Source organism: Calidris pugnax, unplaced genomic scaffold (assembly GCF_001431845.1).
Source record: "Calidris pugnax isolate Ruff unplaced genomic scaffold, ASM143184v1 scaffold145, whole genome shotgun sequence".
Lineage (NCBI taxonomy): Eukaryota > Metazoa > Chordata > Aves > Charadriiformes > Scolopacidae > Calidris > Calidris pugnax.
In genome coordinates, this window is record NW_015090939.1 from 414,774 (window position 1) to 440,827 (window position 26,054).

Here is a 26,054-nt window from a genome sequence, read left to right on the forward strand (position 1 = left end):
GGGAAGGCGGGATGGGAGGACACGGAGAGGGCACTCTCGGGGCTTTGCTGTCTTCATGGGAATTCATCTTGCTTTCCCTTTCCCTTTCCTTTTTTTTTTCTTTTTTTTTTTCCCCTTTGAGGGGATATTTTAAACCACAAAGATGCCATTTTTTGTTTTTTTCTACAGTTCGGGAAGGTCAGTGGCTGTGAGCTGATGGCACCCTGTGAGCTACCAGCACCTGCAGCACCAACACCTTCCCCTCGGTGGCTTTTGCAAGAGAAGACCAGTTTGGCTGGCAAAGGCTGGGACCACCTCGGAGGTAGGCTGTGCTCCCCCCCCAGTGAATCATGGCCAGCTCTGGAGTCCTCAGCACAGAAAGGACGTGGACCTGTTGGAGTGGGGCCAGAGGAGGCCATGGAGATGCTGGGAGGGCTGGAGGACAGGCTGAGAGAGTTGGGGGGTTCAGCCTGGAGAAGAGAAGGCTCTGGGGAGACCTTCCAGCCCCTTCCAGTCCCTCAAGGGGCTCCAGGAGAGATGGGGAGGGACTTTGGGTCAATGAGGGGAGCCATAGGAAGGGTTTGACCCTGAAAGAGGGGAGATGGAGCTGAGATGTGGGGAAGAACTTCTTTGGTGTGAGGATGGGGAGACCCTGGAGTAGAAGCGGTGAATCATGGCCAGCTCTAGAGTCCTCAGCACAGAAAGGACATGGACCTGTTGGAGCGGGGCCAGAGGAGGCCATGGAGATGCTGGGAGGGCTGGAGGACAGGCTGAGAGAGTTGGGGGGTTCAGCCTGGAGAAGAGAAGGCTCTGGGGAGACCTTCCAGCCCCTTCCAGTCCCTCAAGGGGCTCCAGGAGAGATGGGGAGGGACTTTGGGTCAATGAGGGGAGCCATAGGAAGGGTTTGACCCTGAAAGAGGGGAGATGGAGCTGAGATGTGGGGAAGAACTTCTTTGGTGTGAGGATGGGGAGACCCTGGAGTAGAAGCTGTGGTTGCCCCATCCCTGGAGGGGTTCAAGGGCAGGTTGGAGGGGGCTTGGAGCAACCTGCTCTGGTGGGAGGTGTCCCTGCCCAGGGCAGGGGGGTTGGAACAAGGTGATCTTGAAGGTCCCTTCCAACCCAACCCATTCCATGATTCTGTGTTGGTGGGGACACTGGCAGCATCCTCTGTGGCTCAGGGCTGATCCAGCTTGGTGAGCACTAGCTTCCCTCCCCCCTCACCTCTCTACAGCCATCATTTATGCCATCGAACTCCCAGGATGAATCCCTCCTCAAAGAGGAGGAGAGCTTTGTGGTGTATCTGCTTGATGGATGGGTGCGTGTTTACCTTGGCCTTCCCCGCCTCGTGGCTGCCGGATAGTTATCTGAGTGATGAATTCATCTGCCCAGGGACCCCCGAATCGTGGGGGCAGAGGGGAAGCATCTATTACAGTGGTTTGGCACGAGGAGGGAGGAATAACAGAGGGAGGAGACGGGCGGTGGTTGCACATCAAAGCCGGGCCTGGTTTTCTAGCCTATCTCCTAGATTTCTTCTGGCCGTGGTGAAACAAGTCTTGCCCGTTGGAGGCTCGTGTCTCTGTCTGCAGGGAGAAAAGGGAATTGCTTAATTCCAGCTCCTTGCCTCCTTTCCTACTGCTCGATCAAGCCACCCAGCAGAAACCAGGAGGTTCAAGGAGTGGGGCCATGGGCTTTACGTCCCACCAGGAGGGTCTGTGAAGCACCAGCAGCTCAGAAGATGCGTGGGCTACCCCTCTGGCAACCAAAATCCAAATCCCTCTTAGTGACAGCAGGGTGGGTTTGAGGTGGCTTTGGCTCAGAAAATAGCTATCATGGTTCTTGAAGGAAAATATGTTGGAATGATTTGGGGACAGGGATGCAGGGCAGGTCCCAAAGGTGCAGTAGATACAGTAGATACGTGGAGCCACTTGCAAAAAGAACTGGACCCCTATTTTTGGTTGAGTGCTTTTTTTTTTTTTCTCTGAAAATAAGCCCCTTTTTGGTATCTAAAGCCAAGGAACCCCAAAACGTGCACCCCGAGTGGTCTGAGAGAGGAGGTGTGGGGAGAACAGCCTCTTGCCTTGGTTTTGGTGGGAGGTTGTGTGACATCCAGTGCTGTCTCCGTCACCTCATCCCTTCGCACGGCCAGGTCATGGGGCTGCCATCAGAAAGGTCCATCTGGACCTGCTGGAGGCCATCTGGATGGCACGCTCGTAGAAAAAGAAAAAAAAAAAAGCTAAAAAAAGGGGTTGTGTTTCTTCTCCCCCACATCCTCAAAGTGTTCTTCACGAGAGGAGACCTTTTGCCAGCGTTGTGCAATGCTGGCTCGTTCTTCCCCTGAACTTTAGCCCTCCTTTAATCCCTGCCACAGTAACCTCCAGGGGAATGAGTGTTGCTAATTCCCCATTTCAGCCCCTACTGAAACCTTTCAGCTCCCTCCCAGGCCATTCTTCTGTGTCCTGTCACCCCACCTCCTACCACCGTGGCCGTGGTCCTCCTTTGGAGCCATCTCCATCCCCCAGCTTCCAACAAAACGATCTTGCAGATGGGCTCTGAAAATGAGCATCGTCCCCATCGCTCCTCGTCCCACAAAAAACCACGCTGAGCTTTCACATATTTTGTTTGTTTGCTTGTTTTGGCAAGAGGAAAAAAATATATATGAAAAAAAAAGAAAGAGGGGGGCTAAATTTCAGTATCCTGTGTCCTTCGTCTCGCGTTGTGGCTCCGGCTGGAAAAAGCCTGTCCCAGCTTCCTTCCCTTATCAGTTAATTAGGTGGTTAATGAGGGAAAGGCAGCTGGGCAGCCAAAGGCAGGGTCTGTGTGTGAAGCGTTATTGCTGCAGTTATTAATAGCCCAACTCTTGGGCAACGTTTCTGGATCCAGGAATGGTGGATGTGAGGAGCACGTGTTGGCTCCCCCCAGCTCTTTTTGGGGCGTGAGGTCTGCTTTCGGGGGGGCTCTCCCTGCTGATGGGGAGAAATCTGGGGGTTCTTCTAGGTTTTTCGAGTAGTTTGGCTCCGTTCCCCATGGGGGGGTTGAGCTGGAGGGTGGTGTAACCCCTCCAGAGCGGGTGGAACATCTCCACCTCTTTGGAAAATCAGGAGTAGAGGGGGGAGAAAGCAAGAAGGGGGTTCACAAAGACAAAGGATTGTCCAGGTTACAGCCACCCAGACCCTCCACCCACCCACACTTTCCAGGAAAGCCTATTTCTCACCCCAACCTTCCCCATCCCCTTTTCTTTGGAAATCACGACCGGCTACGTGTGATAATCACAGCTGGCTCTTTCCCTGGAAGAAGCCTTCCCCGTCCCACCCTCCTGCTGGCCTTCCCCACCCCGTAACACTTCTTCCAGGGACATTTCCAGCCCCTCCAGCTCTTCCAAAACCTCTCAAGAGCATCTGTTTGACGTGAGGCCGGTCGCCTGCAGCCCAACATCCATCCCGGCTGGAGCCAGATGGTTTTTAGCAGCAGGGGATGCTTTCCTGGGCATTAGGACTGGGGTCTGGTTGGGTTTTTATCCTCCCTGCTTTAGGTTTTTTGTGATTTGGGTTGTGTTTTTTTTCTCTCAGATCCACATTTATTAACCCCAAAGGGTGAAGCCTCGTTGAAGGGCATGGAAAGTGCCAAGGAATGCCATATTAAGGACCTTAATTAACTACCAGGACAGTTCTGGGTGTATCCTTGAGAGCATCCTCGAGGGGGTAAAGCAGTTCCTCCCTCTCCAAAAAGCTCCATCTCCAAAGCTTGGAGAGAAATCCACAATTTTTAAGCTTCTTCAAGGCAGCTGTAGGTGAGGCAGAGTCACCTAAGGGAGGCAAAACCACCTAAATTACACGAAGGCCCTTCCCAAACTTGCCCTCAGTTGGAGAAATCCTGATTCATGTCCCTGTTCTTGAACCCTGCAGGTGCCCTTGAAGAAACTGGAAGAGAAATTCAGTCCAATAAATCCGTGAGGACTAGGTTTTGGTGGATTTACTTTCTCAAATTCTCTATTTGTGTGTTACACGTTAAACTGGGGTGCCCGTGTCCAGCAGGCTTGACCAGAAAAGTGGGAATTCAGCCTGGAGGAAAGCATCAACCCCAATAAAAGCAGAAAATACAAAACTCCTACAAACCCTGCTCTGTAGGTCTGAATTAATGTGTGTGTCCCCTTCCTCCCCCCTTCCAGGGATGACCACACTGCCTCCCTTGTCTTCACGGGCCACCATCCCCGGGGCAGGACCCACCCCAGTGTGGTACCACCGGCTTGCCCCAGGCTGGGGATGGCCATTGTGGTCCAGACAATGGTCCACCCCCCAACCATGAATGGAAAATGCTCTCCTGTGTTGGGCTGACAACAGGCTCCCTGTTCTCCTGGGTAAGTTCTCCTGGGTAAGTTCTCCTGGGTAAGTTCTCCTGGGTGAAGGGAGCGCTCCCACCCCGGGCAATCCCCCCTTTGATCTTCCTGCTGGCTGCATTGCGTTTTCTTACTGCCCCTAAGTAATCCAGGACACTAAAAAAACATAGAGGAGAGGGAAAATATTCATTTACAGCCTTTTTCACTGTTTTTTCTTCAGGAGTTCCCCACAAAACCTGCTTATAAGAGCGCAGCAAGGAAAGATAGAGAAGGGAAGGCCCTCTGATAAACCCACGCTACTGGAGGATGCTCACACAAGACCTGAAACCATCTCATGGTGGCAAGGCCATAAATTCACCCTGAATGTGTAGGACACGGTGAGTTTTTAGCGTTTTCACACACCACCTTTTTGCACGTCGTCAAGAAGCAGGGTCTTTTGGGGGGAATACACGCATATAGGGGATTATGTATGATTACAGGAGTTCAGGATGAGGTTTGTTTGGGTTTTTTTTTTTCCCCTAGCTGATGCTATCCCAAAATTGGTTTAGACTCTCCCCCCTCCTCTCCCGGCTGTGTCTGCTCTGCGGTGGCGCGGAGCAGGGAGCAGCCGTGGGAGAGGAGCTGTAAAGAAAATAATCTGGCCTTTTTCTCTGCAAAAGTGCCAGGAGGAAGGGGCTGGGAAGAAGAAGGAGATCCCAGTCCTCTCCCACCACCCATCTCCCAAACCCCTTATCCCAGTTTGATACTGGTGTGGTCTGGCCAACTGGACCAGGGGTTTGGGCAAAGTGGCAGAACAAAATATGTGAATTACCAGACCCCTTTTCTCAGCTTTTTTCTACTTTTTTTTTTTTTTTAAGTGCTTTTGAGGAATACCCAAACACAGAAAACTTCAGCCCCAAAGGAATCTTATCCCAAGAATTTATGAGCAACTCAAAAAGAGAAGGCAGGGAGAAGAAACCGAAAGCTGGATGTAATGAGACTTTTTTTGGTGGCTTTTAGTTTAGTTTCAGATTTTTGCCGGGGCTTTAACTGGGAAGCTCAGGATTTCTGCAATGTCTGTAGTTGGGTGTTGAGGCAACTGTGAACTTTTGATCACTTATTTTCCTGGTCTCCTGCCCGTCTCCAAAAGGGAGGATCATCTGACCTTCTCGTTAAACTCTTGCTTTCAGATGCTGGTATGAGGGAGGAATGGGCAGAAATGCTGTGAAATGGGCTCAGGAGCTGCAAAACACCCAGAGACCTCCTCCTCTTGAAGGCACATCCCCGGGGGCTTGGCCCCAGATGCCTCAGGTGTTACACTTCAACACATACTCGTTACCCCAGCGTGAACTGATCTGGAAACACAAGAAAAGCTTTACTGGGGAGGAGAACATCAAGAGGGCGATGGGCAGATGCTTGTATGAGGGAGGAATGGGCAGAAATGCTGTGAAATGGGCTCAGGAGCTGCAAAACACCCAGAGACCTCCTCCTCTTGAAGGCACATCCCCGGGGGCTTGGCCCCAGAGAAGAAAAAAATATTCAAAATAAACAGGTAAGCGATGCCTCAGGTGTTACACTTCAACACATACTCGTTACCCCAGCGTGAACTGATCTGGAAACACAAGAAAAGCTTTACTGGGGAGGAGAACATCAAGAGGGCGATGGGTGGAATGGTCACAAGTGGTTTTTTGAGGAGGGGGGCAAAGCAGAAACCCACCCAGGAGTGAGCTGCTGCAACAAGCAAGCTGTCCAAGAGCTCTTTTGGAAGGACATCCTTGGCTAAAGCTCTGTCAAGGTGAGGGATGAGGCTGAGGGATGCTCAAGCCACAGGATTTACAAATAAGAGCTTGGATCTTCTTAAACCCGTGCCATTTTTGGGGGGGTCAGTCCCAGTGGCTGCTGGAGAAATCGCTAACACCACCACAGAGGGGTGCCAGGAATAAAAAAATAGAAAATCTAGGCTAAATCAGGGTAGAGATGTGTTTTCCCTGGGAAATGATCAGGGATAATCAGGATGGGGCAAGACGTGAGCATCTTCTCGGCTTAGCATCCTCTGCTGCCACTTCTCCTTCACTTCGGAGGAAAATCTGGCAATTTGGGGGCGTTGGTGCCCTAATTTGGGGAGAGCAGCCTCCTCCTCCTCCTCTCCCCTGCTCCGTGTTTTGCCAGAGACTGTTATTAAGAAATAAAGGCTCTGCCTTTTTATCATTCCTCCCAGCGTCTGTCTGATGTCATTCCGTCTGGCAACCCAGCGGTCGAAAGGAGCTCCCCCTGGGAGGAATTTCTCAAACAAACAGCCAGCGAGGAACAAAATAATACCCCATTAAATATAATAAAAGGCAAAAAAACCCCACAGAGTCTCCCTGATAAATGGAAAAGGCGGCGTAACCCAGACTCCCAACGCAAGGGACTTGCCTCCTGCCCTTCACCAGGTCACCCCAAGCTGGGATGAAGCCTTGTGCCCTGCTCTCACCTGGGTGATTACCCTTAATTGAAGCTATTTTGGGGTCTGAGATCACGAGGCTCTGGTCCAGCATCTCCCAGCCCACGCAATTTTGGCCAGCAACACCCTCAACTATCGCGCCGGGACCTGTGGATCAAGCAGGTTTAGCTCTTAATTTTATTTTTTTTAAGCAGATCGTTGGGGTTTGTGGGTTTTTTTCCCTCCTCTTGTGTAAGGCAAAGCAAATTCTGGCTCTGCTCCTCCACGTCCATTCTTTCTTGTGGGTTGCAGGGGTGACAAACAGCCCAGAGCCCTGGGGGACCCAAAAACGGGTCAGACCAAAGGAATTTGAGGCAACATGATGCAAAACTTCACTGGGGAGAGATGCCGACGTGCTTCACGGCCACGTTTTGGAAAGAGGGATGACCAAGCAGTGACTGGAGGCTGGATTTGGAAAAGAAAGGAGGGAGGGATTGGTCTTTTCATCTGAATTTGAAGAGGAGCTGTCGTGGAAGGGAGCGTGGAAGGGCTGATGAAAAGCCTGATCCCAGCTGGATTCTCTTGGATCCCTCCCTCTCACATCTGTAGCTGGGATCCTTCCTCTCCAAACCTCTTCTCTTCGCAGAGGTCATTCCTCTTTCCAAGCCTCCTTCCCCTCCTGCCTTGCAAATCTCTCTGCCCTTGTCTTCCCTCCTTCTGGGAGGTTTTTGGGGCCTTCAGTGGAGCCCCTTCTCTTTTTCCCCCACCACAAAACCTCCTCTTCTCTTGGCTTTGTTGGGACAACATCCCACCAGCAGCTCTGCCCATCATCAGCCGCGTAAAACAGGTCCCTTTTCATCAGAGGGACCCAAAAATGATGAGGGGAGCTGGCTCTTGCTGACAGCCCCGGGGTGGGAAGAGCATCCCAAAACGAGGAGTTGGTGGGTTTTTTCTGGTTTCTCAAGGTCACCCCTGCAAAGCTGGGATGAAATTCAGCACGGGAGCTTCCAGAGAAGCTCCAGCAGATCTGGGAGGGGAGCGTGGAGAAGGACTTACCAAGGATTGTACCAAGAGCATCCCCTGGTCCAGGGCTGCTCTATTGGAGTTCTATGGGTTAGGGCAGTGCCAGGGGTTGCAGCAATTTTGGGGCACACATCCCCCCTTTCCATTTTTCTCCCAGAGTGGGAAAACACTTGGAAATTCCTGGGAAAATTGTCTTTTTTCTTTTTTCCCCCCCCCTGCCACTTGAGGCTGGTTTCCTTCCTTGCAGATTGCAGGCTCCATGGTGATACCACCAGCAACTTGCCAGCCAGAATAAACCAGGGGGGTGTCCCCACTTCACACCTTCCCAAGGCATCACCATCTCTCCCCTGCCACCAGCTATTTCCTCTGCAGTGAGAGGGGAAACTGAGGCACAGACCTGCCCTTTCCTTTCCAAGGAGACCTTCTCCAGACCTTTGCACGAAGAGATGGGGCTGATGGGGCTTTTGCTGCCTTGACGTGGCCAGAATTGGGCCAAAACCAAGACTGGCTGCAAAACAGAGCAAATGGAGTTCAATCTAAACCACTCCATGCATTTCATGTTCACTGTGGGAGTGGAGGAGTGTGGAAAAATGACAATTTTGACTCATTTCTGCTCCACCGAAGTCGCTCGTTGCTGCCTCAGTTTCCCCTTGGATAGAGAGTCTCCTCCTCCGCTGTGAAATCCTACGCAAACCAACCCTCTTAGATGGCACCCTCATCCCCAAACCCACCCCAAATCAAGCCCTTTTGGGGTTGGTATCCCTCCCGCTTGGCTGGGGGCAGCCACAAGGTTTTTCAATCATCTGCTAATGATGGGAAAGCAACTTTTTTATTCCTTCTCTTCCCCCGCTCTTGGCAGGGAAGGTGGAATGTGGATCGTAGGAAGGAGCAACCACCTTTCAGGCCAACAGCTGGTTTTTTGGGGGGGGTTGGGGAGTGGATGGGTTAGATAAATGTGCAGGATTTCCAACCATCCTGGCCAGAAGACTTCACAGGAGCGGGGCTGAACGGGGGGAATGACCAGCTCTGATAACGCCGCCTTCATCTTGAGATGATCCCAGATGGAGAATCCAACGGGAAAACACCGCTCGGGGTTGTGAGAGGAGGTGGCAGAGATCAAACCAGGTCATCCCAGCTGGAGAATTCATCTCCCAGCCCACGCAATTTTGGCCAGCAACACCCTCAACTATCGCGCCGGGACCTGTGGATCAAGCAGGTTTAGCTCTTAATTTTATTTTTTTTAAGCAGATCGTTGGGGTTTGTGGGTTTTTTTCCCTCCTCTTGTGTAAGGCAAAGCAAATTCTGGCTCTGCTCCTCCACGTCCATTCTTTCTTGTGGGTTGCAGGGGTGACAAACAGCCCAGAGCCCTGGGGGACCCAAAAACGGGTCAGACCAAAGGAATTTGAGGCAACATGATGCAAAACTTCACTGGGGAGAGATGACGACGTGCTTCACGGCCACGTTTTGGAAAGAGGGATGACCAAGCAGTGACTGGAGGCTGGATTTGGAAAAGAAAGGAGGGAGGGATTGGTCTTTTCATCTGAATTTGAAGAGGGGCTGTCGTGGAAGGGAGCGTGGAAGGGCTGATGAAAAGCCTGATCCCAGCTGGATTCTCTTGGATCCCTCCCTCTCACATCTGTAGCTGGGATCCTTCCTCTCCAAACCTCTTCTCTTCGCAGAGGTCATTCCTCTTTCCAAGCCTCCTTCCCCTCCTGCCTTGCAAATCTCTCTGCCCTTGTCTTCCCTCCTTCTGGGAGGTTTTTGGGGCCTTCAGCGGAGCCCCTTCTCTTTTTCCCCCACCACAAAACCTCCTCTTCTCTTGGCTTTGTTGGGACAACATCCCACCAGCAGCTCTGCCCATCATCAGCCGCGTAAAACAGGTCCCTTTTCATCAGAGGGACCCAAAAATGATGAGGGGAGCTGGCTCTTGCTGACAGCCCCGGGGTGGGAAGAGCATCCCAAAACGAGGAGTTGGTGGGTTTTTTCTGGTTTCTCAAGGTCACCCCTGCAAAGCTGGGATGAAATTCAGCACGGGAGCTTCCAGAGAAGCTCCAGCAGATCTGGGAGGGGAGCGTGGAGAAGGACTTACCAAGGATTGTACCAAGAGCATCCCCTGGTCCAGGGCTGCTCTATTGGAGTTCTATGGGTTAAGGGCAGTGCCTGGGGTTGCAGCAATTTTGGGGCACACATCCCCCCTTTCCATTTTTCTCCCAGAGTGGGAAAACACTTGGAAATTCCTGGGAAAATTGTCTTTTTTCTTTTTTCCCCCCCCCTGCCACTTGAGGCTGGTTTCCTTCCTTGCAGATTGCAGGCTCCATGGTGATACCACCAGCAACTTGCCAGCCAGAATAAACCAGGGGGGTGTCCCCACTTCACACCTTCCCAAGGCATCACCATCTCTCCCCTGCCACCAGCTATTTCCTCTGCAGTGAGAGGGGAAACTGAGGCACAGACCTGCCCTTTCCTTTCCAAGGAGACCTTCTCCAGACCTTTGCACGAAGAGATGGGGCTGATGGGGCTTTTGCTGCCTTGACGTGGCCAGAATTGGGCCAAAACCAAGACTGGCTGCAAAACAGAGCAAATGGAGTTCAATCTAAACCACTCCATGCATTTCATGTTCACTGTGGGAGTGGAGGAGTGTGGAAAAATGACAATTTTGACTCATTTCTGCTCCACCGAAGTCGCTCGTTGCTGCCTCAGTTTCCCCTTGGATAGAGAGTCTCCTCCTCCGCTGTGAAATCCTACGCAAACCAACCCTCTTAGATGGCACCCTCATCCCCAAACCCACCCCAAATCAAGCCCTTTTGGGGTTGGTATCCCTCCCGCTTGGCTGGGGGCAGCCACAAGGTTTTTCAATCATCTGCTAATGATGGGAAAGCAACTTTTTTATTCCTTCTCTTCCCCCGCTCTTGGCAGGGAAGGTGGAATGTGGATCGTAGGAAGGAGCAACCACCTTTCAGGCCAACAGCTGGTTTTGGGGGGGTGTGGGGGGTTGGGGAGTGGATGGGTTAGATAAATGTGCAGGATTTCCAACCATCCTGGCCAGAAGACTTCACAGGAGCGGGGCTGAACGGGGGGAATGACCAGCTCTGATAACGCCGCCTTCATCTTGAGATGATCCCAGATGGAGAATCCAACGGGAAAACACCGCTCGGGGTTGTGAGAGGAGGTGGCAGAGATCAAACCAGGTCATCCCAGCTGGAGAATTCACCTGGAAGACACCACTCGGGGTTGTGAGAGGAGGTGGCAGAGATCAAACCAGGTCATCCCAGCTGGAGAATCCACCTGGAAGACGCCGCTCGGGGTTGTGAGACGAGGTGGCAGAGATCAAACCAGGTCAGCCAGCTTGGGAAAGAGCTGGAGGGATCTCCTCCAAGACATCTTCTCGCTGCCTTTTTTATTTTGGGGGATGCTAGGGCTGTCCCCACAGGAGGAACCAAGCCAGCTCTGAAGAGCTTGCAAGGTGAGACCAAGGTGTGGTTTTTCCACCACCGCCGGGGCAACGGAAGGGCCACCAAAAGGAGGTGGCACCCAAGAGAGGCAAGTGGGCAACCATGGGCTGGAGAAGAGCTGTGTCTCTGGACAGATGGATGCACGGATGGACTCTGCTCCCCACCTGGCACCTGAGGACCATCTCCAAATGGACTTCCCAGCCACCGAAGCACCTCTGCCACCGTCACGGGTGGACAACCTCACACAGCAAGAGGAGACCTTACGGGAAGTTGGGATTTCTTCTTCTTCTCCTCCCTCTCTCCTCTCCCCTCCCTGCTTGGGGAAAATGCTGGAAACCGGGGAAAACCCTGGTCTGAATTTCCATCTGGGCAGGGTCTAACGCCGCCCCAGGAACGCCGTGATCTTCCACCCTCCAAAATCAAAGCAAGGCAAAAAAGCTCTCTCCTTGCCAAGGGCTAGAAATCCCATCAAGATCCCGAGGCGTATCATTCCAGTGGGAGATTTCTACTGGGGGGAAGGGGCAGAATGGGTTATTTGATAATTGGGTTGGGCTTATTTTTTTATTTTTTTTTTAAAAAATCCTTAACATCTCCCTTCCCTCCTCGACTCCACGGCACAACTCCCCTTTCCAACACATGCACGAGAGCAGAGCTGAACCGTTCGCGCAGAAAACAGGTGATAAATCACGGGGCCATTGATTCAAACCATTCCAGGGAATGGGAAACACATGGAGGGCCTTTCTAATTAACTGTTTGATATGGCTGCGGTGAGTTTGGGTGTAGTTTCCAATGTTTTGCACTTGGCTTGTCTCAACCCTCTCCATGGCAACCCCAGTTTACCGGAAAGTGAGAAAATCCTGCGCTGGAGAGAGCTGAAGTGACTGGGTAGAGCTCAGCTCCACCACAATAATAAAAAGCAGCAAAAACAACAACAAAAAAAAGTAAATACGGTGTTTCCTCTGCGGGAACGTTCCCTTTTCTTTCTCTTTCCAGCTGTAAAAGTAAAAGGTCTTTCTGCTTCATCTGGAAATCTCCTCTCTCTGGTGGGTTACGGAGCGCTCGGACCCATTGCCCTCCAAGACACACATGGGTGAGGATGGAGTCCCATCTGCCAGCACCCGTCCATCAATTCCCACTGAGGGACCCAAAAAACCTCCCTGTCCCCTTTTCTCAGTCCAACCGACCCCCAAAAAACCCAAGAGGCCCCTTCCCACCCGTACAGCCCACCAGTCTGTGCTTCTCATGCAAGACACGCCAACGGGTGTCTTTTTAGAAAGGGAAAGGTGGCATCTTGCTCCAAAGTGTCACCTTTGGGGGGCTGGGGTTGCAGAGTGGTACCCCCAGGAGGGTGGGTGTTGGGGGGGTAGGATGCATTTAGCCTTGATTTATGCTGTTGGAGTAACCAAACCTTTTAATTCATGGTTAATTCTTCACTTCAAGAAGCTCGGCTGAGGACACCAAGTGCTCCAAGAGGTGGCTCCATAATTTGGAAGAGGAGCAATGGTTAATTTATGGTTAATTCTTCACTTCAAGAAGCTCGGCTGAGGACACCAAGTTCCAAGAGGTGGCTCCATGATTTGGAAGAGGAGCAATGGTTAATTCATGGTTAATTCTTCACTTCAAGAAGCTCGGCTGAGGACCAAGTGCTCCAAGAGGTGGCTCCATGATTTGGAAGAGGAGCAATGGTTAATTCATGGTTAATTCTTCACTTCAAGAAGCTCGGCTGAGGACACCAAGTGCTCCAAGAGGTGGCTCCATGATTTGGAAGAGGAGCAAGCCCAGCTCTGGTGGACGTGCAGAGACATTGGGACGTGCTTCTCCCATGCGAGACAGGACCTGAGGGTGGGACAAACCACGAGCACCTGGAAAGGTGACCCCTTCCAGCACCAAAATCAGGATGGAGCTGAACCTGGAGGAGATAGAGGTGACACAGGGCGCAAGGGCTGGGTGCTGGGAGCTGCCAAAAGGGCATTTGGAGATGCCAGGAGGACAGGGAGGGGTGGGCTGGGGAGGACACCATGGCCACCTGGTGGGGTTAGCAAGATGCCCTGGGGACACTCTGGTCCTGCTGACATTCCCAGAGTAGCCAGCGCATTAAAATGTAATTTTAAAAGGAATAAAGGTTTAATCCAGTGGTGTTTGAAAACAGTTTTTTCCCCTTATCCTGCTTTTGGCACGTCCTCTCCAGCTGGGGCATCACACCTCGCTCCCAAACACGGGCACAGCTGGAACCACGGCCGGGCAGCCCCAAGCAGCAAACCAGGTCAGGATGTTAATATTTGATTTTTTACTAGCTTTTTTAATTTATTTTTTTTATTCCCCTTCTTTCTCCCCTTCCTATTTTCCCCCCTTTCCTCACCACGACTCCCTGGGGGAACATCTGGCCCAAGCCACTTCTGCTTCCATTTATTGGCAGCTAATTTATTGGTGGATCAGGGGGGGAAAAACCACCCCAAAAATTCACCTGGAGGTGGATCAGTTGACCCTTGGGTTATATTTGCTTGAGTGCAGGTTTTGTCGGTGTTTTTTGGGGGGGCCTGATCCAGAACTCAAGGAATTCAAACACGGATCCCCCCTTTAAGATGTGGGGCCGTTAGATCTGGGGCCAAAAACACCGGGGGAAATTAGTCAAATAAATGCTCTGCGAATATTATTGCATATTATTCATTCTCTGGGAATATTTTAGGCTATTATGCGCTCCTTGTGCGTATTATTAAAGCAGCTCCCACTCGAAGAAGGAAATTAAATAGTAAAAAGTGGTGGTTTTCCCCATCCTTTTATCTTTTATGCTCTTTTTTTCCCCACCACCCCTTTCTTCCAAGCTTGGAAGCACCTCAGAAGCTTCCAGAAGCACCTCAGATCCCAGCCCGTGAGTGGTTTCACCCTGGGATGTTCTTCTGGGTCCGTGTTTTCGCCGTCACCCATCGCTGCCAGGGCTTTTCCATCATCCTCCCTCCTGATTATTTGTAATTTTAGCAACGAATTCCACTCCTTGCATCTGAAAGGTGTCAACAGGCCAATAGTCCCTTGTCAGCAGACTCTTCGGAGCTCTCTTAAGCCTTTCCAATGGCTGTGGATCCTGTTCAAATTTTCTCTCTTCCCCATCTTTGGCTAAAATTAATCCAGCTTTCAAAAATATAAATGATTTTTATTCCCTCCTCCCCCACCCCCTCTTTACACAATCAAAAGCTTGGGCTTATTTATTTTTTTTTGCTTTGAATCAAAACCCAGAGCCGTTTTCCAAGGAGGCATTTTAGGGGGAGGGGGGGAAATAAATAATACTAAAAAAATTGACAAATTTTGTAGCCAAAAAGCGAATTGACCCTTTTCCCCCCAGGGGAGGAGTTTCATTTATTTCTGGCACTGGTGGTCAACCTGTGTGTGAGATGAAAGGGGGGTTCTTTGCGTGGGGGCTTTTGGGAACAGGGAATGTTTCTCCTTGGTGGAAAAACTCCTTCTTAGATGCAGGGCAACAAATTCTCCTGGTTTTCCAGCCCCATGTGGGCCAGCAGGAGCCGGGAGCCGGCAACTGATCCAGCCTCAAGGAGAGAAACGCCTCCAAAACACCCCAAAAAAAAGCCATTTTCCCCATTCCCAACGAGCACCCGGGGACTCATCTTTATTTTTACAGGTCAGCTAGTTTTTAGAAGTTTTGTCAAACTGTGGACACCCTGCCCAGCTCTCGGTCCCCATCCCACCAGGAAGGTGTCCCCAACGATGGCTGGAGCCACCTCCTTTGGTGGATCCCTGATGGAAAGAGAGACACTGGCATCACGTCTCACGGGGGATCATCAGCTCTACCGAGCTCAGCTTTTCCTGCTTGTCATCAAATCCAAACAATTAAATAATGGGAAAGATGGAAATCCAAGCTGGGAATGGAATCACCATGTGCTTTCCCACCTTGGCAGGGCTTTGGGGTGGGTTTGGGCTCTTCTGTACTTTGCCTTTTGCTTTCGATCGGGGAGGAAGTAGTGGGAGTGTGTGATGAAGAGACTATTTACAAAAAAACCCAAACAAATATTTTCGTTAGACATCTACCCTTCCTGATGGATATTTGTTTTGGGAAGGGAGTGAGCTCTCAGTAATGGCAGATGTTGACTTCTGCAGCTGCTTTGGGCTTTCTGGACCCGTTGAGGACTTATTCCTTTATGGTGAAACAGTTGGGAACCGAAAAAGAAGAACCTCCTCTTGTCCAGAGGGATGATGAGCTGCTGGTTTCATCTCCGGCACTGATTTACTCTGTGACCTTGGTCATCTCCCTTGTCTCCTCCATAGAAGATGTCCTGAGATGCTCATGGAGATGCCACCATTCCCAGCCCCACGGAAAGCCAAGGATCGGTGTTTTTCAAGACAGTAGTCACAGAATCATTCAGGTTGGAAGAGACCCTTGGGATCATCGAGTCCAACCATCTCCCCTACTCTACATAGTCCTCCCCTACACCATATCCCTCAGTACCCCATCTAAAGTCCATCTTGAGTCCATTTCTGCAGCAAATGTCTGATTAGAGGCTGCGACGGTGTTTTCTTCACAGGCTCTTTCTGCATTCCTGCCTTTTAGTTCCTTGGGAAAGCATCTGGTTTCCAGCTCCGGGTCTCTCCAATCTGTCATTTTCCACAAATATACAAACATCCCTTTTTTCTGATGATGGATTGGGGGGGATGGTTGCACTTTGGCTTGGATTGCACAGCCCGGACTGGAAGAGAAGGGCTTTGAAGTTGTGAAAACTTCACATTCCATGTCCTGCCAGCAGAACAGCGTGCAGGAGAGACACCAGTGCTTGGAAACGGCCACCCTGGCTCATTTATGCCTCATCCAGCCTCACCCCCTATATGACCCACTCATTTAATTCACCTAAAGGGCATCATTACCCTCTGCTTACTCCACAGTAAGAGGGAGGGGGTTGGATCTCACATGGATTTACACCAGGGGATGTTCTCCTGGCCTCTGAGGGACCTCTTGGGACCACCGCTTAAATATATATACCCCACACTTAAATCCCTGTAATAATACTGCCTCTGGGCCACTGGGGCTCCCTGTAAACCCACTCTGAGCTCCCAGAGGGACCACATGCACAAATTGCCTCAAAAAAAAAAAAACACCACCACCCTTGGATTCATTTCCACCATCTCCATCCCTTGTATCCCAGGGATTTGCTTTGGAGACCCCCTTCTCAGCGGCACCAGGGTGGCAGGAGCCGTGTCCGTCGGAGTGTGTCTCCCCAAAAGGAGCGTGATGGGATCTCAGGAACCTTCCCTTCAGTGTGTGGAAAAATATTAGCTGGTACCACGATGATTTTCTGCTGATTTACTAGCCCAAGCCCTAAATCAACGCTTGTCAGAGGCTTGAGTTACGTGCCTGGAGATGGATGGAACCAGCTGCCAGGAGGAATTACCAAGCAGCAAACTCCAGTTTGAAATCACTACATTCTGCCTTGGAACCAGCTTGAAATATTCAGGTGATTTATACAGTAGGAAACGGCTTTATGTCCTTTTTTTTTTACCACTGGGGTCCCGAATCCTGCTGGTAAAGACCTGCAAAATCTCCCAGGTTTAATCTCGTGTGTCCAGAGGAGAGCCACCAAGCTGGGGAGGGGTCTGGAGAACAAGTCCTATGAGGAGAGGCTGAGGGAACTGGGCATGTTGAGTTTGGAGAAGAGGAGGTTGAGGGGGGACCTCGTTGTCCTCTACAACTCCCTGAAAGGAGGGTGTAGAGAGGTGGGGGTTGACTTCTTCTCCCAAGGGAATCATGACAGGAGCAGAGGAAATGGTCTGAAGTTGGGGCAGGGGAGGTTTGGATGAGATCTTGGGAAGAATGACTTTCCTGAGAGAGTGGTCAGGCCCTGGAACAGCCTGCCCAGGGAGGTGGTGGAGTCACCATCCCTGGAGGGATTGAAGAAACGTGTAGAGGTGGCACTTCAGGACATGCTCTAGTGCCCGAGATTGTTGGGTTGTGTCTGTTTGTGGGTTTGTTTTGGGGTTTTTTTGGGTTTTTGGTGGGATTCTTTTGTGGTTGGACTCAATGATCTCAAAGGTCCCTTCCAACCATGAAGACTCTGTGATTCCTTACCCTACCTTTTACTTACATTTTAGATTCTGCCCTTCTTTAACACCCACAAAAAGCCCCTGAGATGCTGCAGCGATGAGCGAGACCAGAGGGAGAGGTGTTACTTTGCTTCTCAGAAAAGCAGAGCTGGCTCCATTAGGAAAAAAAAAACCCAAAAACCCTGTGTCTCATAGGAGTAAATAGCGAGTTAATAAATTAGGTGCCAGCAGATGGTGCTCAATAATTTGCATCCTCCTCGCTGGGGTGAAGGGGTCCCAAAAGGCTGTTGAGAAAGAGCATTAAAAAGCTTTTTTTTGCACCAAAATAGAAGGAAATAGAGGAAACTGAGGCAGAGTTTGGAGCATCGTGATAGCTTTTATTTCAAGCACATCGTGGCATTAATAAGAAAAAGCACCTTTTTCTTTCAGTTGAACCAGGGTCAGTCTCAGACCCTGGTCCCTGCATCCCCAGGCTTTTATTTGTTCAAAAAAACATACAGGTGGGGGAAAATAACATGAAAAAGAAGACATTGCAATTCAGTTTAGAAACAATCTCCCGGTGCCTGGGGGAGATAAAACTCCAAATCCCATCATTCCCTGTATCTCCTGTGGATGTTCTGCTTCCATCCCTGAACCCAGGCTTTGGGTTTTCTCACCTGCAAATGGAAAAGCGTGAAAGGCAACGGGTTGAGATGAGCAAATGGCCTCAGGGGCAGGAGTTAGAATCATAGAATCATAGAATTGCCCAGGCCAGAAGGGACCTCCAAAGGCCATCTAGTCCCACCCCCCCGCAGTCAGCAGGGACACCCCCAACTAGACCAGGTTGCCCAGGGCCTCGTCGAGCCTCTCCTTGAATATCTCCAGGGATGGGGCCTCAACCACCTCCCTGGGCAACCTGTTCCAGTGCTCCACCACCCTCCCAGTGAAGAACCCTCTCCTCATCTCCAGTCTAAAGCTGTTCCCCTCCAGCTTGAAGCCATTGCCCCTCGTCCTGTCACTGCAGCCCTTTCTAAACAGGCTCTCCCCAGCCTTCCTGTAGCCCCTTCAGGTACTGGAAGGCTGCTATTAGGTCTCCCTGGAGCCTCCTCTTCTCCAGGCTGAACAACCCCAGCTCCCTCAGCCTGTCCTCGGAGCAGAGGTGCTCCATCCCCCTGATCATCCTTGTGGCCCTCCTCTGGACCCTCTCCATCAGGTCCATGTCCTTCTTCTATTGAGGGCTCCAGACCTGCACACAAGACTCCAGGTGAGGTCTCACCAGAGCAGAGTCAAGTGGCAGAATCCCCTCTCTGGACCTGCTGGCAACGCAGCTTTTGATGCAGCCCAGGATGGGATTGGCCTTCTGGGCTGCAAGTGCCCACTGCCTGCTCATGTCCAGCTTCTCCTCCACCAGCACCCCCAAGTCCCTTTCCTCAGGGCTGCTTTCCAATCCCTCACCCCCCAGCCTGTGCTGATGGTGAGGATTGTTCCGGCCCAGGTGCAGAACCTTGCATTTGCTCTTGTTGAACCTCATGAGTTGAGTGTTTTTCTTTCTCCCGCTGCCATGACTTACCTGCTGGTGCTTTTTTGGATGTCTCTTTGCCTGGGATCCCTGTCCCTGCTCCCTCCTTGCCCCCTGTAACCCACCCCTCACACATCTCCTCCCACGTTGCTCAGAAGCCAACTATGACATTGAATTTCTTCTCTTTTCCAGCCTCGAGTGAGCATTTCACCACTCTCAGGTGCTGCAGGAAGGGACTGGTGGTAACAAATCCTCCTCCTTTAGACCCAAACCTCCTCTGGGGACCAGGAACTGGCCGTGTGACCCCCAGCCTTCAAAGGATGCTCCAACCTGCAAAAACCATGAGGTAAATAAATCAGGGCAACAACTTAGAGTAGAAATGTAATTTTTTTTTTGGACAGGGCTGGTGCCTGGGTGGCCAGGAACAGTGGCATGGTCCCATCAACCTGGGGAGAAGCTGGTTTCAGTGCAAATGAAGTGTTTGCAGTGGTCCCTGCCAAGCAGCCAGGGATGATGGTGAGATAGGATGATGTGGGGGGACACCTCGAGGACATCCTGTCCCGTTTCCCCCCCCAGAAGGACCAGCTGGTGCAGCAGGTGCAGGGGATGGAGGCAAAAAAACCTGTTTGGAGGGCTTAGGAAAAGCTGAGGTTTCTGGCAGGTTCCTGAGAGGTTTGGGTCTGGCCCCGAAACGGAGCTTTTTGCTGTATAAATTGTGGGATTAGAGTCAAACATGAAAGCGGAGCAACGGGCCAAAGGCAGAGCTGGCAGCTGGAGGGAGGTTGGGTTTTAATCTCTGGAAGCGTCTCCCAGCCAGGCTTTTTGAAGAGAAAAAGGGGGGAGAAATGAAAGAAAAGGGGGGAAAACGAAAGAAAAGGGGGATCTAGGGGGTTGGGGATGGAAATAACCCCTGAAGGAAGAGGGATGGGGCACCGAGAGAGTGGAGAAGTTGATCTATCTCCAAAACAAGGCTCTCCAGGGGATGGGGGAAGCCACCACCTCCCTGAGGACCATCTCCCAGGTGGGTTTCACCCATCCTGGGTGACACCAAGCTCTGTCCCACTAGTGGGAGGGTGTTTCCCCCCCCTCTCCCCACCCCGATGTCTGGTTGTTACTGGTTTTGCTGGAGATGAAGTTCTGCTTTTCAAGACCGGGACCGTGCACTGGGTTGACCTCCAGCCTTTTGCTGCCGTGTGGTTTGGATTAACTGACTCATTGTTTATGGCTGGGTTTCATGGCCCTTTGGTGGGGCCGAGATACACACACACACACACACAAAAAAAGAAGTCATCTGTGCTGGGCACGGAGGGAGATTTCATCTGCAAAGCATCGATTCCTTGGGAGATAGGCAGGAAAGCAGTGTTTTCCTTGGAGTCTTGGAGAAACCTGGGATTCTTCACGGAGAATTTCTTCTGTGCTGCAGGTGTGGCCCCCAGGACCGAGGGGATAAACGGATTTCCAGCATCAGAAACCTTATCTCCATCCTCCCAACTTTTTTGTTTTCGCTAGCCAGTCGGCCAGACGTGCTGGGGGATAGAAGTCAGATGTGTTCTGAGCAGACGTGAGGAATTCGAGCGGGGGGAAAAAACCATACCGTGTGGATGAAGCAGGAATTTGAGAGCGGAGCCGCTCCGTACCTCCTCCTCCTCATGGATATCTGCTGAAAACGCCCCCATCCTTTAACCAGACGCCCCCTGAGCCCAGCCCTGTGGGATCTGAGGACCTCATCGACCTCAACAACCCAGTCTTTCTTCTTTTGGAGGCCAAGCAAAGCACCGAGCCACGCTTCTTGGTGGTGCCATCATCCCCACGCGTGACCAGATGCAATGGGACGTGCCAGCTCCCCATAGCTGTGCCCACAACTCCCTCCTGCTCTGATTCCTCCCTGTGCCCGGGTAGGGTTTTGCTGAATGAGCCCACTCCTGGTCTGCAACAAGGGGATTTGAGGCTTATCCCTCCTGGAGGAGGATCTCGGCCACGGTGAAGGTCAGATCCGTGTCCAGATGTCCTCAGGGTCTGTGGGCGTTGATTGCAGATTCCTTCCGGCCCCGTCCCTTGCACATTTCCGTTGGCTTCACCCTGCTCCTGGCTTGGAAAAGGCCAGAAGATTCAACAAAAGCAGCTGCTGCCACCCATTACCCCAAAACCTGCTGGCACGAGGCTTCTAAATAACCAGGGGGTGGCTGTCACTGCCAAACCTGGCATGAGGACCTTCCTCTTCCTCCTCGCTTTATGCGAACATGCAAATCCAGGCATTGAGGGTGAATAAAAACTGACATTTAGGGACTAATAATCAACTTCCAGCCACCAAAACCCACGTTGGTCTTTCCAGCCTCCAGAGATGGGGTAAAGGAGGGTGGCAAACCGAGGCTGAGGTTTGGTTTTAGGGTGGGACCTCTGTGTTTTCTTCTGGTTCTGGCAGACAAAGGGGCATCCCTCTGTACTCGTTGCCCCAGGTGCTCTGGGGAGACCTTCCAGCCCCTTCCAGTCCCTCAAGGGGCTCCAGGAAAGCTGGGGAGGGACTCTGGATCAGGGAGGGGAGCCCTAGGAGGAGGGGGAAGGGTTTGACACTGAAAGAGGGGAGATGGAGATGAGACCTGCGGGAGAACTTGTTTGGTGTGAGGGTGGTGAGAGCCTGGTCCAGGATGTCCAAAGAAGCTGTGGCTGCCCCATCCCTGGAGGGGTTCAAGGGCAGGTTGGAGGGGGCTTGGAGCAACCTGGTGTGGTGGGACGTGTCCTTGCCCAGGACAGGTGGTGGAATGAGATGGTCTTTAAGGTCCCTTCCAAGCCCAACCATTCTATGATTCTGTGATTTGTCACCCAGAGACTTCACCGTTCCTGGGCTGGATGATGTCTCTTGTACCCTGAGCTCCTTTGTTAGGTCGTACCAGGCTCTGCTATTGAATATTGGTGCCTGCCAGGTCATAAATTCAAGGTGTGGTGGAACTGAGGCAAAATACATAGTGTTAAAAAGCACAAGTGTAAGACTCTTGGGTCATCTTTATGTTCTTGACCTCTCTTCCACCGCTCCAGTCTGCTCGGGGCCGCCCGGCGCTCTTAGCAGACAATATCCCATTGATTGCCCGAGGAGCTCCTGCCAACGGAGAGGGCTCCGTGGTGTCCCCAGGCCCCCCGTGTGCCCTCGTGGAACGCCTGGCACAATGCATGGACTGTGTCCATCGGAGCATCGTCGCACCAACGCGACCGTCGGCAGCACAAAAAGGGTCTTATGGTGGCGGGGGCACAGGCCTTCCTTTCTCAGGGTGGTGGACGTCATGGAGTTATTCCCTTTTCTCGCCAAGAAACAAAACACCCTTTAGAAATGAAGCAAAAAGAGCTGAACTGGCCGTGCCTCCACTCTTGTCCCCCCTCCCTTGAGTGAGTGGCCTTTTCTGGAGGGTGCCCTGCCCGTGCTGATAACCCCGGCTCACGCTGGCCCCCAGGGCCCCCGGGGAGAAGGGAATTAACACTTCATATTTCTAATGGGCAAGAGCGTCCAGGCTGCTGCTGTCGAAATTCCTCCTGCTCTTCTCCAGCAGCCCCAGCAAGAGGCCAACCAGCCGGCGTCCAGGCTGCTGCTGTTGAAATTCCTCCTGCTCTTCTCCAGCAGCCCCCGTTGAGTTTTTGGCTGAGTTTTTGTCCCCGGAGATCTCCTGCCATCAGCATCACCCCAAAACCTCCCTCCTCCCAGGAACCACTGTTCTCGGGGGTGAAAAGCCAATCTGCAGGTTGGGAACTTGTAAAAAAAGCACAGTGAAACGTTGAGGAAAACTCAAATAACAACATAAACCCTCCCGGCCATGAAATGGGAGCAGAGACTCCAAGGAGCCGGCTCCTGGAGGCGTCTCCATCATCTGGCTCCATCCTCGAGGTCGTGCCAGAGCCTTTGTTTTTGCTCAGCGCTGGGTGGTTGTTTGGTTGCTTTTTAAATATATTTTATTTTATCTTCGATACCATGTTGTTTTTATGGAAGCCTCTTTCCCAAACAGGGCCTGTAAAACCTTCGAGCCGTGTCCCCTCTCCCTGCCCCTTCTTCCCCAAGTAAATATTTTTAGATCTCGTAAACACAAGCCATTAAGCACTTGAGAGTGAAAAACAATGCTCTGGGGAGGCACCACGACATGGGGGGGGGAAACCCACGTTCCTCTCCCTCCAGAGATGCTTAAAGCACAACCCAAAATCACACCCTTGTCTCAGCTGGACCCCGTGACCTGGATTTGGGACCCACCAAGGTTTGGGACCCACCAAGGTTTGGGACCTACCAAGCGCTCAACCCAACCCCTGGTTCCTTCCTTCACGGGGAGCTGGGAGGTGGCAAAACTTTGCAAAGCAGGTGTGAAACTAAGGGTGGGTTTTTTTTCAAAATAAACCCAAAGGAACGAGCTGGGCAGAGCTCGGTGGGTTGTGGCGATCCCCAAAATGTCACAGAGCTTGGAAAACTCCCATCCTGATCATTAATCCCCCCAAATCTTTGCTGGATCCTGTGCAGGAGACACTGTGTACGAGGATGCTTTGCTGCTTTTGGACCTCACAGTGCCTGGATGATGAGCTGATGAGGTGCTGTCTATCGGTTCAGATAGCAGGGAGGGGAAAAAAAGGAAAGATTTGTAAATTCTACAGTTGGAAACCCCAGTGGAGACCTCCTTGGATTCAACCTCACCCCTCTCCATGAGCTTTCCTGCTGCCGCTGCCCGAGCCAGCACCAAAGTACATCCACTCTCCCATCCCAGCTTGGACCACAGAATCCCTCCAGCCTTCACTGGGTGGAGAACTCACCCCCCTTTTTTTTTTTCCTGTCCTCATCCTGGACATTTGGGGAGATCTGAGCAGCCACGGTGTTTCTCTGGGCTTTGCTGGAGGAGAAGTTTTGTAAGAATTGCTCAAGGGACCACAGAAGAGATAAAGAAGTTGCCCACGAGGACCGTCCCGTTCCCAGGTCTCAGCGTTCGACCCTGGTTGTGCAATGAAGGGGGGGCTGGGATCATGCTGATGAGTCCAAGATGTCCCCAGGAAAGGGGACATCCAGAAAAGGCTGGAGGAAGCCACCCGTGCCAGCAGAGGACACTGGGAAGGTCTTTGATGAGAGCAGATATGACGTTGGCTTGGATTGCGAGAGTCCTTTGAAGAAGCAAGGGGTTGAGCGTGTGGCTTTGGGACAGAAAGTGACTTTTTCTGGCTGGTTGGGGTCATTTAATCTGCCCAGCTTGGGTCTGTGGGACTCAGGGTGGCCTTGAAGAGCTGGATGTAACAGGACAAGGTCTAGAGATGGAGGCTGGGGACGGGGTTGAGTGGCATGGCCAAATGGAACGAGATCAGAGCCGGGCTCCTGGCCAAGGTTCAGGGCAAGGCATAACTCGGCGTTTCCCAAGCTACCCAAGCCTTTGGAGCTCTGCATCCTCCTGGGATCAGATTCCCATGATGGATTCCCAGAGGCAGAGACAGAAAGCTTCCCAAAAGGGCCCAAATCCCAGCTGCGGAGCAGCTTCCTTCCCAGGCTATTTGTGGTACATGGACTTCTGAAGAAAAAAAGGGGCTCCTGGTTTCCCTCCTCCCAGAGGAACCTCCCTTCCCCCTGCAGTGACACAAGTCCAAGGCCCATCCAACCCCCCCCATGGTCTTCCCACCATCCTTCGGCCCCAAAAAGCATCCTGCTGAGAAACCATCCCCTCTCCATCAGGTGCAATCACAGAGGAACCTCCCTTCCCCCTGCAGTGACACAAGTCCAAGGCCCATCCAACCCCTCTATGGTCTTCCCACCATCCTTTGGCCCCGAAAAGCATCCTGCTGGGAAACCATCCCCTCTCCATCAGGTGCAATCAGGCCCCTGCTTCCTTCCTTCCTGGGCTTCGTTGCACAATTAAGGATAAGGCCCATTTATTAAGCTCCCCTCCTCTCTAAGCAGCAGCTGAAAGCTCAGGAGCATCCCAACTCATGGTTCCATGCCTACGGGGTCTCCATTTCTATATTTCTTTCCCTCCTGCTTCTCTCCCACACCCTTTGTAGGAGAATCATGTCATCCATGAGGCTGGGGAGGGACTCTTTGCCTGGAATTGTAGTGACAGGACAAGGGGTAACAGGTGTCATCCATGAGGCTGGGGGGGGACTCTTTGTCAGGAATTGTAGTGACAGGACAAGGAGTAATGGTTTTAAATTGGAAGAAGGGAGATTTAGATTAGATATTAGAAAGAAATTCTTTCCTGTGAGGGTGGTGAGACACTGGAACAGGTTGCCCAGGGAAGTTGTGGATGCCCCATCCCTGGAAGTATTTAAGGCCAGGCTGGTGGGGCTTTGACCTGGTCTAGTGGGAGGTGTCCCTGGCCATCACAGGGGGGTTGGAACTTGATGATCTTATCTGTTCCAACTCTAACCATTCGATGATGATTCTATAATTCTATGATTTGTGGACTTTTTGCTTTCCACGGGTTAAGGGATGCTGGTGGCTTTTTGTAACCCAACCCCAAGAGCTGAGCCCTCGAGCATCGTTTCCCGTCTTGTCCTCCTTCCCAACCCTGAGATGGGAGAGTTTTGGTGCAAATGGGGGTGACATCAATGTGTTGGGTCTTTTTTTCACAACAAAATACATATATTATCCTCCTGCACCATTCATTTTCCTCTCGGTTTTAATTACCCCCCCCGATCTAAGCACCACTGAGAGCTCTCCTTGCCTTACTGTCCCCAAAATGAGTCAATGCTGGGCTTGGGAGGGGGGTGGAAGGATGTGGGGAGGGGGAGGGAGATGTCAGATTGCCCTGAGTCAGAACAAAACCGTCAAATTCAGTCAAATGGGCTTTAAACCAGCCCGATGTGAGTAAACATGGAAGCTCAGCCTGCAAAGCCTGTCCAAACACTCCTAACCCCTTTCTACTCCGCAGATGTTAACACTGAACAAGCCAAGAGGGTGAAGGAAAAGGTTTTCTTTTCCGATTCGAGGAGAAAAAGGGGGATGTGGCTGCTGGAGTTTGCATTTTTGGGTGGGGGAGCCTCAGGTGGCGGCGGGATGTGGGATGCAGCCATCCAGCCTGGAGCATCCCCCCAAAAAAAAACCACCCCTCGCAAAGGTGGCTCTTTTTTCTCCCCAGTTTGGCCCAGAATGTGGCTCAAATCATCTATGGGATGTGCTGGGGTGGGTGGAGGGGGTTTGTTGGTCGGGATGGAGTTGGGGGGGAGTGATTTAATCTCCCTCGGATCCGCGCCGCAGCACGTGTAGGGAAGGAGCCACGATGCTGAAATAATGTTATCTTAGCAAATGGGTTTGTTATGGTTGTCGGCTTCCTCGAGGAGCTGGTTTTTTTTTTTTTTTTTGGGGTTTTTTTTTTTTTTTTTTTT

General features: G+C 51.7%; 3 long non-coding RNA genes across 4 annotated transcripts in view; all 3 read left to right on the forward strand.

Annotated features, from left to right (window-relative positions):
* Positions 1-5,594, forward strand: part of LOC106893661 — a 33,218-nt gene extending 27,624 nt beyond the window's left edge. The window contains exons 5-8 of one of the 2 annotated variants that reach the window (XR_001413138.1): positions 169-301; positions 4,145-4,333; positions 4,533-4,689; positions 5,482-5,594. This is a non-coding gene — a long non-coding RNA (uncharacterized LOC106893661). The remainder of the gene's footprint in view (positions 1-168; positions 302-4,144; positions 4,334-4,532; positions 4,690-5,481) is intronic. The other variant, XR_001413139.1, reaches the window with a different exon arrangement.
* A 7,038-nt stretch (positions 5,595-12,632) lies between these two features.
* On the forward strand, positions 12,633-15,653 carry LOC106893659. Its single transcript, XR_001413137.1, has 3 exons — positions 12,633-13,112; positions 13,377-13,451; positions 15,296-15,653. It is a non-coding gene; the product is annotated as an uncharacterized LOC106893659 (long non-coding RNA).
* A 241-nt stretch (positions 15,654-15,894) lies between these two features.
* LOC106893658 lies at positions 15,895-21,238 on the forward strand. The gene is made up of 3 exons (XR_001413136.1): positions 15,895-16,644; positions 18,921-19,074; positions 20,152-21,238. It is a non-coding gene; the product is annotated as an uncharacterized LOC106893658 (long non-coding RNA).
* The last annotated feature ends 4,816 nt before the right edge of the window (positions 21,239-26,054 follow it).